The sequence below is a fragment of the Camelus bactrianus genome, chromosome 19, assembly GCF_048773025.1.
Source record: "Camelus bactrianus isolate YW-2024 breed Bactrian camel chromosome 19, ASM4877302v1, whole genome shotgun sequence".
Lineage (NCBI taxonomy): Eukaryota > Metazoa > Chordata > Mammalia > Artiodactyla > Camelidae > Camelus > Camelus bactrianus.
Window position 1 is genome coordinate 46,923,124 of NC_133557.1, and position 13,666 is coordinate 46,936,789.

Here is a 13,666-nt window from a genome sequence, read left to right on the forward strand (position 1 = left end):
AAACTGCTTTTATTTTGAATCTGGGTGAAGGATCCAGCTGAGAAATCTGGGTAAATCTCCCTGGGTGTAACCATGCCTTTTATGCTGGATGAAAGAGCGGCTCTACACCTGTTCACATCTCAGAAATGAATGTGTGTTGAAGCCGTCATTCATGTAGCGTGTTGGGAACACAAAGTTTCGTGGTGAGAACTATGTAAATTACATGTCTATGATGAAGCACTCGCTCGAACTGGGTATTCCAGTGCATACTGCCTTTATTTTGAAACTGGCTTCTCCAAAGACCTGTGGTCTCCACTGGTCTGTCTCCAAGCCCAGGGCCAGCATGGTGACTCTGCTCCCCCTGTCTATTCTGGGAGGTCTAGGTGTCCTCCATGGCCCTTCCACCATTGTTTCTTTTGAAAACACCCCGCAGATGAAATGGGCCTGAGAACAGGAGAGCAGGATGCCAGCAGCCACTGCCCAGTGTGTGGCTCCTGGGAGGGGCATCTCCTCTCTGTGGGCTCTGATCTCCCCTCCCCTCTCCCCCACCACCACCCCTCTTCTCCTGCATTTCCTGATTGATCCCTGGATAATGGTCCATACCAGGAATGACCTGGGAAAAGTTTTATGAGTCTTTAAGGGGAAAAAAAGAGAAATCTTTAGACAAAATACTGAAAGTAACTTCAAGCTTTCCCAGGAAAGTCCCCTTTCCAATGTTTAAGGCTAGTTGACAGGGTGTCAAGTTGACTAACCACTCACATCTGAGAAAGTGCAAACTCTCCCTCCAGCTGCCCGCAGCATCCACCTGTGGCAACTTGGCCACAAGAGGGCAAGAAAGCTCTTTCCCCATGCCAGTGCCAGCGTGGCTTTAGAGTCAGTGGAGGCTGAGAGAAAAGGCGCCGCCCTGAGGTTTGGGGGGCCTCCAGCCACAGCCAGAGGAACTGGGGGTTTTCAGAGCTGGCCCAGCATGGAAACCAAGCAAGGCCGCCTGACCCAAGTCTTCCCTGCCCAGAGAGCCCCATGAACTGCTCTGGGCCCCACTCCCCATTTGGGCCCCCTGCAAAAAGGTACCACGGGGTCCACACCTGAGAAGGCAGAAGGACAGCCTTTTGGCCTAGAGTCCCAGCAGGTGTGTCCTGTGAGACCTGTGGCCACATATCTTCCTTGTCTCTCCAGGTCACTGAAGGGTCTGTGCTGGGCACCTTGGTGGTCAGGGACATGGGAACAACTCTAAATTCTGAAGAAGGATAGAAAGACTCTTCCTGGAAGCAAGGATTCCATGGAGACGCCTTGCCCAGAACTGGAGGACTGTGTCCTGAGTAGACCCCTGGGAGGCAATGAGTGGCTGTGGGGTCCTCTTCAGGGAAGGGAGCAGGTGTGCTTTCCGGGGGTGGGGTCCTGCTTTGTCCCATCATGTCCTTGTGTAAGACTCATTAACAAACAACTCCCAGTCCACCTAGGGGTGCCCCCAGTGTTGGGGGTAGAGGAGGAGAGTGAAGGGTGCAGACTTAGGGCCCCCTGACACACACAGGGTGCCAAGGGTTAGTGGGAACATCTTGGGAGTCTTTTAAAGGTGTGGAGGATGAGCACTAAGAACATGCCAAGTCATGCAATAAAGTGACCCGTGACCACGAGACACAGGTGACCGTACACCAAAGGAGGGAGACAGAAATTTAGACCTAGGCTCTGAGAAACTTGAGAGGGGCTGGAGGGTCCCAGGAGCCCTCAGGAACAGCTCTTCTAGGGGCACAGACATCCCAATACACACATTTCTCATGTATGCTTTTTGGGGTGCAGAGTGAGTTACCAGGATCCTGAACTTAGTATGGACTCCCACCCCCTATTTCATCACGGTTCCTGGCAATAAATTGCTATCATTTGTCCCTGGACATGCACAGGGGAGCCTACTGCTGTGGGGGTCACTGCAGGACTAGAATCTTCTGGTGTGGACTCTGTGACCACAGAAACCCAGGGGGATTTCTTAACGGGAGCACCTGGAGACCATGCCTGCCAGGACCACCCTCATGGGATGGCCAAGGAGCCCGTAGTACCCAGGTCACCAAGTGATGAAGTTGTGAGGTTGCCTGGGGTATCCTGGGGGCATGTAGATTTCTGTTGTCAGCACGTGGGCCCAGCACTGCGGGATGGTCTGCACAAAGAGGGGCCTGCCCTCCTGATGATGGCTCCTAACACCTGCAGGGAAACTGCTCCCAGGGCTCCTGGAGGTCCATAATGAGAGTGTCGTGCCAGCCATGTGGGGTCACTTACCCCTGATGCCGAGGCAGACCTCTCCTCCTTGAGGCCCAGGGGACACCTGGCTCAGGTCCCACCTGTGTGCCCTGGACATGCAGAGCCCCAGAGCTCTGGCACAGCCTGGAATGTGGTCATGTCAGGGCAGGGAAGGCCCAGGGAAGGGGCTCATTCGGGGGCAGAAGCCACTCTGCAGGGATGTTGGACCTGGCAGTGATGCGGTGCTTCAGAACTCCCCTGGGCTGGGTTTCCAAGCTGTGGGATGGAAGGGCCTCTCCTTCCTGCGGTGCAGTGGGGGGAACTAGATCCATCGTCAATGTCAGCCCTGAAAATGGAGGCTGCGCTACATCCATTCCTGGAAAGAAAAATCAGGCCCCTCCAGTCCAGGTGACTCAGAAAGTCATTCAACAATGTTCGGGGTCACCAGTTTAGGCTTTGAATTAGAGCTGAGTGTCTCAGGAGGCCAGATCCCTGTCCGTGGCTCCAGGAGTAGTCTTTGTGCTGGGTGACAGGATCCTCACAAACACCTGTGTCTTTGTGGGACACTCCCCTCTGACCAGCTGGGAGGCAGGGTGCAGTTGTGGGAAATCGTGTTTCCATGAGCAGAGGGCCACCAAGTGGTGGGGGCACAGGAGACTGTGAGAATGAGTCCCACAAAATTTCTGGAATGAAAAAACTGGCAAATGTGAAAAAGTGAATAATTTGTTTTATTGAACAGACTGCTTATGTACGTTTGGAGGGCCAGGTTCAAGGACTCTGCATCCCTCCAGGACAATAGCCTCAAGAGAAGAACGGACAGAGCAGGAGGAGATCTGAAGTTTCTCCCAGGAATGAGGCAGAACAGGGACTTCAGCCGATTTGCAAGGAGTCCCTGACCACTGAGCACAGGGTTACAACCCCACTTGACCCCTGTCGTGTTTGGCTTGGGCTCCGGGTCTGGCCTGATCATGTATTCTTCCAGCTGAGTTCCAGAAACTCAGAGGGTGGACTTAGAGGGGCTGCGTTTGGAACCTAGTGAGGAGGTGGAGGGTCCTTTATATTTAGTCCCTTCAACCTAATCACCATAGCTGAAGCCCAACACCCCCCAGGCCCCCAGGGTGGCCGTGGAGGGAGAGCAAGCCTGGCAGGTGACCTAGGGGTCCCACTGCTGTGCCCCTCCCTTGTCTTCATTCCCTTTCACCCCGGAAGGTGTGATTGTCTCGTGTCATGTTGGCCACCGCAGTGTCCCTCCCAGCAATCTCTCTTCTCCATCAGGTGAGGTTCCTAAACCCTCTCAGCTTTCTATCTGCATGGATGCTGAAGGACCAGGCCCACCTGAAGTTCTGAGCTTGACCAGTAAGGTGGAAACAAAGAAACCAATGGAAACAAAGAAGCAAGTGATTGTGGCAAAGCTCCCCACCACAGAGAAGCTGCCCTGAGTGGAAAGGAGGGTGTGGGCATGACCATTTGTTTCCTGTCTCCCAGTGCTCTTAGCTTTCTTATTGCAGACCTGCATGGTTACAACAAAATGATCTGCAAAATGAAAATACTTACTCTATCGCTTTTACAGAAAAGGCTGGCCAGCCTCCGGTCCCGGTACCAGGCAAGTGATTGGAGTTCCTTTCCAGTTTGGAAACATCTGGGCAGGCCCAGGTTTGCAAAAGTATTTAAGAGTATTTACGGAGTTTTGCTTCTAAAATTTTTTACGGCTGTATATACTTCTGAGATGCGGTTGTGCTATGTAATTCTGAGCCGGGATTTTCTCAAACTGTTTCTCACTTCTTATACCAGACATTCCTAAATTCCAAGGGGAACTGCTTATTAAGGAATCCATGGAATTTAGGAAAAGGATACAGATCTCATTTCCTTTTAAGCATCGATGTACCTCCATCATGGCAGTATTGGTTATGTGTTATTGATAGGGGAACTAAATAGTAACCAGATTAATAGAAAATAGGGGATTTTAGGTACACAGGTTCATCTTTTCAACCTTTTTTGTAATGTTTGCAGTTTAAGGTGACCATTCCTGAGAAACAGGCAGCCTCTTAGAATGAAATAGCATTTCCTCTGAACCATACTTAATTTTTATTTCGTAGACAGCAGGAAGGGTAATCACACATCACACATTTGGGGGCGTCAAAGAGAAAATGTAACTTTCTGGGAGCGCACTCCCCCGTCTGCCCCTGCTCTTTTCACTGTCTCATTCTCCCTGGAAGGCTCTTTCTTATCTTCTGCTCATGGCTCCAGTAACTTTCTTCCTCCTCGTCCCTCAGCTGGTAAGGTTACTTTTCTACTTTGAACAAGCAAACAAGCCAACAGAAGAGAAATTTCACAAGCAACTCCCAGCACATCCCTCGCCTTCTGATGTCTGTGACCTCACTCTCGGTGCCCCACCTATTATTACAAGTGACATCGAAAGCCATTTCCTCCAAAAGTCCCCGGGGCCGCATCCCTCCCATCTTCTCTGGGTTGTCACTCCCAAAACCAACCTCTCTTTCACTACCTCATCTATTTTGTTCTCCTGCTAGTTGGCTCCTCTCAGTATATAAACGTCCATCCTCTTAAAAGAAACAAACAGCACTCCTTGACCCTAATTCACCCCCACCAATTGCCACCCTGTGTCTTTGCAGCAAATCTTTAAGGAGTTGTCTAAACTCGCTGTCTGCAACTTGTCTTGAGACATCTCCTTTTACACCCACTCTGGCTTTTCCCCTGATCCCTCACTCTATGGAAACTGCTATGTCAAGGCCATCAGTGACCCCACGTTGCAAAATATAGTGGTCAATTTTCAGTCCTCATCATGCGTGGCCCCTCGGCAGCATTTGACCCAGATCTTCCATCCCTCATCCCCCGTGTTTCTGCTTCACTCAACCTCCCGCCCATCGCTCTGTCTGCTTTCTGCTTTTGGTCTACTGGCTGGTCCTTTGCCAATGTCTCCTCTTTTTTCCAAACATATACTGTGGGTGTGCCCCAGGGTTGGTTCCTGGGCCTCTCCTCTCTCTCTCTGCTATTCCTTTGGTGGAAGCAACCCAGCCGTGGAAATTGGCATGCCATCAATTTCTCGATTTCTCAAAAACTCCCTGATTTGCCCTTTCCATCTGGACCTTTATCCCTGAGACTCACATTCTTTTTCTTTCTTTCATCTTGCTTTCACATTCATACAAATGTTCTACTATGTAATTACTTTTCCAAATTTTGAATCTGTACATATATATCATGTAAAATGCTCAAATCTGTATTATTTCCACTAAGATGCTTATTCTACCTTAGAACATTTCTGCATTTCTGTATTTATGTGAATAAAGTGAATAGTATTTCTACAAGCCTCATACTTAAACAGTGTGTTTGGGGCTATTATGTAACATGGAATAATGATACATCAACATAGTCCTTTTTCATTTATTTTTATGTAACACCGAGATGAGGTTTTTTCATTGAAGACTGGTTTTATTGAAATTTTACCTACGTTATGGACAGTCAGTTTATGTGAAAGCCCTCATTTCTCCCCTTTTCTGATATATTTCCCATTTGGCTATATATAACATATACCTTGGCATGAAATAAAATTCCAAATTCGTTCACATAATACAATTAATACATTTAAATTATAATTTTTAAATGTTAAAAAAAAGACTCCTCTACATATTAGGCATTCCTGTGGCAATATGTAATACACCCCTTAGCTATGACTTTGAAGAACTGAGCTGATACCAGCCCCTTTCTACCTGCTCAGCCCCACCTTGTCCCATCCCCTGTGGATGGAGAGGACATCCCTCCCATTGTCCAGGACCAGATGTTGGAACCATGTCCTTTCTCTCTCTTTCTCTTACACACACAGACAGCAAATCCAGCTTGTTAGAAAATTCTGGGTATTCTGTCTTCATTAACCACCAGCTCCCTGCTCCCTACCCTCCTAAGAGCCACCTTCAGACCTTCCTGGACACCAATAGCCTCCTGTTTGATCTTTGCTTTCCTACAATCTCTCATTCACACAGAGTCAGAGGGAGCCTATAAAAGCATATATTGAGGGGGTGGGTGTAGCTCAGTGGTAGTGCGTATGCTTAGCATGCATGAGATCCTGGGTTCAATCCCCAGCACCTTCATTAAAATAAATAAATTACCTCTCCCAAAAAAACCCAAACACAAAAGCATAAGTTGGACTACATCACCCCTCCCCTCAAAACTCACTAAACGGGTCGCCATTTCATTAGGAGCCAAAGTCGTCACAAAGGCCTCAGGACCCTGCATGCTCTGCCTCTCTGCCCACACTCTCCCCCTCACTCTGGGGGCCTCTGGGTCCGGCTCTTCCTTCTTCCTCCGGATCTATTCTGCTTCAAGTTCACTACTCCGTGAGATCAGCCAGGATTGCCTTGTTCCCTCCTGCCTGCCTCCCACCCCACCGCCATCACCCGAGTTTGCTCATATCACTATTTTTTAAATTTTTCCAAGCTCTTGCTAACCACAACATGCTGCCTGTTTCCTCTGCTGAAACTCTGAGCCCGCAGTGATGGGGATTCATGTCTATTTTGTTGAATGATAAAGCCTGAAATCCTTGGGGACGGGTCAAGTTAGGAGATTCCCGTACGTAGTAGGAGCTTATACACATTTGCTAAATGAATGTAGAGGCCCTGGTCCAGTCCGATGGAGCACTTCTGTGTCCTGCTCAAAGAATAACTCTCCTTTCCACCTGAGAGGGGGTGACAAATTCCTTGGTGATCAAAGGCAAGATTTTTTGCTTTATGCTGTTAACCTTAGGTGGGGAGACTGGGGGATCTTCATATATATTTTTAAATTTGTTTCAGTCTGCAGTTTGTCTTTGGTCTCTGTAAAATTTTGAGAAAATTTTTATGAGTGATCATTCTTCCATCAGATTGAACAGGGTCCAGGGGGAAGGACCAAGCCTGTCCCATCGGCCATCCTGTGTGTCATGTCCTGGGACCCACTGGATTCTCAGCACGTAGTGAACTGACAGGAGTGATTGAAGAGATGGGAGCATCTCCTTATTGTGGTGGCTGCTCTCTGTCCGATGCCTTGAGATTTGGGGAAGTGTTTACAAGTGCGGAGGGGAGAGGTCATGTCCTCTGTGTTCTTCCTGAGTGCCCTGGCCTTACCCATTCCCCCAGCCCCCTCTGGGCAGCCAAGCTGAGGAGCTGGGCCACCGGGTTGTGCTGATCAATAATCCACCTTCACCCCAAGTCTGGCGGGTAGGTACACCTGGTTGTAGACTCTGGAGTCAGGTCCTTGGAGGAATTCCTCACCAAACTATGTTTTTTCTCTATAACCTCCAGCTGAAGAAAAAGTTTGTCTTAGACACATGAAATGTGAGGACAGCTACTGTCCCCTCGGAACCCAGGTGGGGCGGGGATTCTGCTGTTTGTACAGCCGGTGGGGTATTGTTGCTTTGGGCATCCCTGTGCCTCAATTCCTGCAGTACACTCGGTGGTAATGATGGGGGTGCCTGGCAGGGAGGGAAGCGGGTCGGGAGACTGCACAGCTGGGGAGATGTTAACCTGGGGTGAGCGGGAGCCTGCTGATGCATGGCATCTCGGTGGAGGGAACTCTCCACACTCAGAGGGGTTCCCATTCCTGCAGGGGCCCTTTGATCAGGGTGTTGGGCTGTCAGGGGACCGCAGGGGTCCCAGTGAGGATTAAGGTGCCTTCAGGCAACGGGAAGTGAGGGGTCCAGCGGCACTTAAATTAACTGTGCACCCAAACCCAGCCCCCACCTCTTTCAGCCTGTTTCCTATTCTGCAACACTGGAATGATGTTAACCATCCCGCGGGGTGGTTGATGGGCTGGGACAGACTAGACAGTCAGGAGCTGGAATTCCTCTGTCCCCTGATTGTTTTCCTTCTTTCTGACTATTTGCTCTCACAAGCTCTGTCTGTCTCTCTCTCTTTCACTTCTAACTTTCTCTCATGCTCTGGTTTCATTTGATTTCCAACCACCGCCCCTCCCCCTAGCCAATCTCCAGATGAGTGAACTTGATTTCTGTGTGTCACTTCCAAATTCCCAGGAAAGGTGCTCTGTTTCCCTCTGGATCTGTTGTCCAACCCATAAGTTGTGGCCAGAGGAGCGAGTCCCTCTGGGAACAGCGGAGGGTCTCTGCCCAGCCCCCCAGCCACCACTGTGAGAGCACATAGCTCTCCTAGGAGGAGGTACTGTCTGTGACCTTGTGTCAGTCAGTATGAATTTATGTCTCCCCTTGCCCCACCTTCATCCTCCTAACCAAAGATGAAAATTAAACACTCCCGGGATTTGTGTCATGGAACACTCAGGGTGAGGGCTAAGGGGGCTGGAATCTCTGCTGCATTTAAGGGGCTACAGTGAATCCCCAATGAGAGCCTGCAAAGGGAACACCACCGGCCCCACCCGGCACTTAGGGCGCTGAGTCTGCGTGTCGTTGATCTAGGCTCCTGACCACAGCTCGGGGGTCTGGTCTGACCAGTTAGCCTTTGAAACCAACCAGCTTTGGATTCCTCAATCCCTCCCTGAGGTTTTACCTGAACCACCAGCTCCTGTATCTCTGAAGACAGATGATGAGGACCCTTCACGTAAGCCGTTCCCACAGCCCTGTGCAGGCCTTTGTGCTGCACGGTCTGCCCGGCGAGCTGACTGAGGTTGGTATTTTACTGATGTTAGAAATAGTCTGGTTTCCCGATGCACTGTTTCACTGAACAAGCAACAGAAGCAACTTCTTGCTGATAAAATCAAAAAAGGGACTTAATGCAAAGATACTGGGAGGGTGTGTGGAGTGGCCAGGACCGGAGTCAGCCCAGGAGCTGTAGGAGGTGTTAGGGAGCCCCAGGCACCAGGCCGGGCCGGGTGCTACCGGGCCCCCTGCTGCCCCAGCAGGGACCCCCCTCCTCCTGACCCTCCACCTCACTGCAGGTTCATGTCCCATCAGGGCCAGGTCACACTGAAGCCACCAGCACACACCTCAATCACGGAGTTGGCCCCATCTCAGCTGAGGGAGTGCCTGGTGTGGGGAGATGCCCAGTTAGAGGAAGGCGGCTCTCCTACTGTTCCGAGTTAAGGTGCAAGTCAGTGCCCATCACTCAGGAGAGCCAGGCTGGATGGACCTCTTTGTGGTGACTAGGCCGTCTGCGTTCACTTATTACTTTCTATGTTTGAAGGCCCTTGAGGGAGAAAAAGTGAAGTTTCTAGTACTTATTTTGTGTTTCCCACGTACCAGGTGCAGTAAGCAAGCCACTTCAGACAAGGCCCAGAGCAACCAAGTTAATAGGCCACGGAGCAAGTCGTGCAGTCAGGCCTCTGTGGTCCCAAAACCCGTGTCCCCATTGGCTCCGTAGTTACCAGTGGAAACTAGGGAGATATATGGGACTGTGTGCTCCTGTAGGGGCTGCGATGTGTGTGTTTAAATCCACATCTTCAGAAACTTGGCTAGAACCACAGCCACTGATTGCACAGAGGCAGAGGAGGGGAGGCTTCCAGCCTCTGGTCCAGCTCGCATGGAGCTCAGAAGTTGCTCCTTCTGTCCTGAAAATACCAGAGCTGAGGGAGCTGCAAACCCACTGCTCTTCTTAGATCCCAGAAAACTGAGGGTAAAACCTGCTCCCAACCCAGAGAGGCAGCCGGGCAGGCTTGGAGAGTCACAGCTCCCAGGGCAGAACCCGCTGTTATAAGGACCCCGGGGGCAGGCAGGTTTAACAGGTCCCTGAGGCCAGCGGGAGGCTCAGCGTGGGGAAGTCTGAGTTTGACAACTCCAGGGGGCCAGTCAGAGGAGCCCCATGCTCTTTTTCATGCATTTTACCTCCAGGACCGTGTCCTGTTCTCAGAATGAAGGTCAGAGTAAAGCCACTCATGCTTCCTGCCTGGAAAGGATAAAATAGCTCTATTGAAATACACCCAGAACATTCTGTTTCATTGGGGGAAGTTGTTTTATGTTTGTTTGTTTTTTTAAGGAGAAATTATTTTACCAGAGCCTAACCAACCTGGGGGAAGGGAAATCCCTTCTGTCTCACCCAAATTGGGCTGGGGGAAAGAGACACACTTCTGGACATCACAGCTCAGGGCACAGGCTCAATGAGAAATAATCACAGAACTACAGATGGTCCCCTCTGTCCCACCACCCCATCGCCTTACCTCCATGAGAATAGGGCCTCTATGTAATAACCGGAATAAAACTAAAAGAAGTAAATGTCTCAGGAGTGTCAAGGGAAAACCCAAAGACAGTGGGGAGATGAAAACAAGGACACACAGAGGGCTTTAGCCTCTCACACCAGTAGCTGTAGCAAACTACACACAGCCCAGCCCCAGTAGATAAACAGAAAACCTCACAGAAGAAACTATTTCTTTTGGTTCTCTTACCCAGGGCATCCCACTTTGCATCCTCGCCTAGTATTTAATGGAAGCAAGTCCATCTCAGAAGGGGCATAATTGAAGAGGGATGGCTTTCCAGACTCTGACGGGCAGAGAAACACCAGCCTGGGTGAGAGGACTGTGAGCAGTGGGGTAGGGGGTGGGCTGCCTTCTTCCCCAAATAAGGAAACTTCCTGAGGCCAGCACAGTGGGAGGGAGGGCCATGGGGTGGAAGCAGCCAGACTTCTTCCTGAGAACTGATGGGATGCCTCCAAGGGACCTTTCAGGTGCCCAAACTGGGCCCTGATGGTGTGAGCCAGTCTGTCTGCCTCAGAGCCCAGGACTGAGGTGGGCGCACAGCAGGCCTTACTTGGCCGGGTCCATTTCACTTCCGTGAAGCCCTGTGTAAAACATGAAGCGTGGACGGCCTGGTGAGCACAGCTCTGCCCTCAAGAGCGGTTTCAACTCCTCTCTTCCCAGAGAACAGCATCTCTGAGCCTGTCCTGGGTGAACTCACAGAGATCACCCTAGTGGCCCAGCCTAGTGGCAGGGAACATATACTTTCTGGCAGGCAACCCCAGAGGTCCACTGATGCATCATGTACTGGCAAGGATATGAGTCCCTGCACGCTGGTGAAACAGCAGAGGCTCTGCCACAGGCCCAAGAGTTGGTGTGTGGGACATGCTGGGGTGCAGGGGTGTAGGTGGTGCAAGGTGAAACTTGTGTCAGGAGTGCACGGGCTGTGGAGTGTGCAGGCAGTTCTGGGGCGCAGGGAGTGCAGGAGTGCATGCAGTGCAGGGGGTGCAGGGGTTGCAGGGGTGTAGGGGTGCAGGGAGGTGCTCAGGCTCGTGACCAAAATGAGAAGGCTGGTGCACATCCTCGCAGTCAGCCTGACCCCTGGAGGCGGGTGTGGTGCGTTTGGGGTGGTGGCGGCGGGAGTGGGCTGCCCAGGCAAGCTGGTTGTTTGCTTCTCTTCCCCTCAGTTTGGCCTGGAGGCGGCCTTTGCTGCAGGAGATTCCCCGTAAGTCGGACTCCAGGTAAGCTTGCTCCTGGGAGGTGGGGCGGTTCGGTCAGGGGCGGCCACAGAGGCAGAGGCAGCGGCAGAGAAGGGGAGTAGCTCTGCCCCTGGCGAGCTGGTGGTTTAACTCCCGTCTCCCCGGGGGCCGGGCCTGGGAGCGGCCTCTGCTGCCCCAGGTCACCTGACACACCTGTCCCACTCAGCTTGCTGAGGAGGGGAGCAGGGCAGTGCAATTAGGGTGCGGGGGCGAAAGGGGTAGCGGGCCCGCCCCCCGGGAGTCGGCAGTTTGCTCCGCTCCACCCCGCGGCGTGGTCTGGGGGTGGCCTCTGCTGCCCAAGAAGCCGGACGCCCGTCTCCAGGTGAGCTTGCTGCTGGGGGGGTGGGCGCGGTGCGGTCAGGCTGTGGGTAACCTGGCGCAAATAGTTTCTCTCTATGGCTTGTCTTTTCATTTGCTTAGCAGTGTTTTGAAGAGCTTTGAAGAGTCTTCATTTTGATAAAGTTCACTATATCAGTTACTTTTTAAAATAGGTTATACTTTCGGTGTCATAGCAAAGAAATGTTTGCCAAACCCTATGTCATATTGCTTAAGCCTATGCTTTTCCTCCTAGCTGTTTTATAGTTTTGGATTTCCTATTAAGATCTATGATTCATTTTGAATTAATTTTTCTGTATTTTGTGACGTATGGGTCAAAGTTCATTTTTCTGTTTTTGCATATGGATATCTAATTGTTCCAGCATTACTTGTTGAAAAGATCCTTTCTCCACTGCATCCTTACTGAGATTCAATTGTCCATCTAAGTGTTGGTTTAGTTCGGAGCATTCTATTCTGTTCCATTATTCTATTTTCCTGTTTTACAACAATACCATACTTTCTGATTACTGTAGCTTTATTTAAAAAAGTCTGAAAATCAGATAGTGTAAGTCTTCAATATTTTTCTTGTTCAAAGTTCTTTTGGATATTTGTGATTTTTTACATTTTTATATGAATTTTAGATTTAGTTTTTAAATTTCTTACGTCCTGTTCTGCCGAATTTCCACGCATGTCTTCGGCCATCTTCAAAGCTACATTTTCGGAAGAAGTTTCTCTAGGTCCCAGGTGAAAGGAATTTTTCTTCTTCTGTGCTCCATAAAAACTTCATAATATTTGATTACATTTATTCATATTAAGCTGTATTTATTTGTCTGGTCTTTCCTGCCATATAGTAAACCTCTCAAGATTAGAAATCTTGGCTTGGTTCCCTCTGTCTGCTGAGAAAACTAGTTCTGTGCTTTGCAGGAGTGAGACCTGCAGTAAGAGGTATCTGCAGCACACATCCAGCTCATAGCTTGCATATTGTCAAGGAATCCTGCAGATTTAGAATTAGTTTATTGCTTGTTATCTCCAAGACAGCTCAGTGTTTATTATTTCTATTGCTACTGCTGCATTTTCAAAGAGCAATGAGCTTATTTATTCCAAATTTCAAAACATGCTACAATTGACTTGTGATGCTAGTTATGTACTGCTGTGCCTTAACAACCTACTCAGTGTTCACAGGCTCCTTCACTCACGAAACTTTTGGTAGGATGTCTTTGGCTACTTGAGCAGCACTATCTGAACTGACTCCTCCTGTATTTCCAGTGTCCCCTCGATCCCTCCTCCAGCCCTCCCTGGGGGACCAGTAGTTCTGCCCTCAGAAAGCCTGTTGTTTCTCAGGAAGAGTTTCCTATGAAATATAAACATGTCCCTCTTGTGGGGACATTCAGTCCAGAGATTTGGCGGCAGGGGAAAATGTTTAGTCTGCTTTTGGTAGAGCCTAAACTGTTCCATAATTATTAGAAGCAAATCCAATGAGGAAACTGTGTTGGCATCTAACAAATCAGCATAAATGTCTGATGAGGAAGATCAGCTTCCCCATCCCACTCAGGCATCATGTTGATGTGACTCTCATCTTGGCTAACGTGTTCTCCTGTGAGCAACGTAAGTTTGAAGATATTATGAATGGCTTTTTGTTTTTCTTCCTTAGTCTTTCCACATTCAGTGTGTCTGGTGAAATTATATGAATCCTCCTTATTTGCAGCCCAGCACTAACTTTTTATTTATTTATTTATTTATTTAAGAATCACGTGTTTAAAAGGCTG

The 13,666-nt window shown here is 49.8% G+C and overlaps 1 long non-coding RNA gene across 4 annotated transcripts in view; it reads left to right on the top strand.

The window, feature by feature from the left end:
* LOC141574109 (uncharacterized) overlaps positions 1 to 13,666 on the top strand; it is a 38,902-nt gene that overhangs the window by 934 nt on the left and 24,302 nt on the right. The window contains exons 1-3 of one of the 4 annotated variants that reach the window (XR_012500806.1): positions 3,054 to 3,861; positions 10,544 to 10,660; positions 11,514 to 11,567. This is a non-coding gene — a long non-coding RNA (uncharacterized LOC141574109). Of the gene's footprint in view, positions 1 to 3,053; positions 3,862 to 3,882; positions 10,661 to 11,513; positions 11,568 to 13,666 lie in introns of those variants that run through there. The other 3 variants (XR_012500805.1, XR_012500804.1, XR_012500807.1) reach the window with 3 other exon arrangements.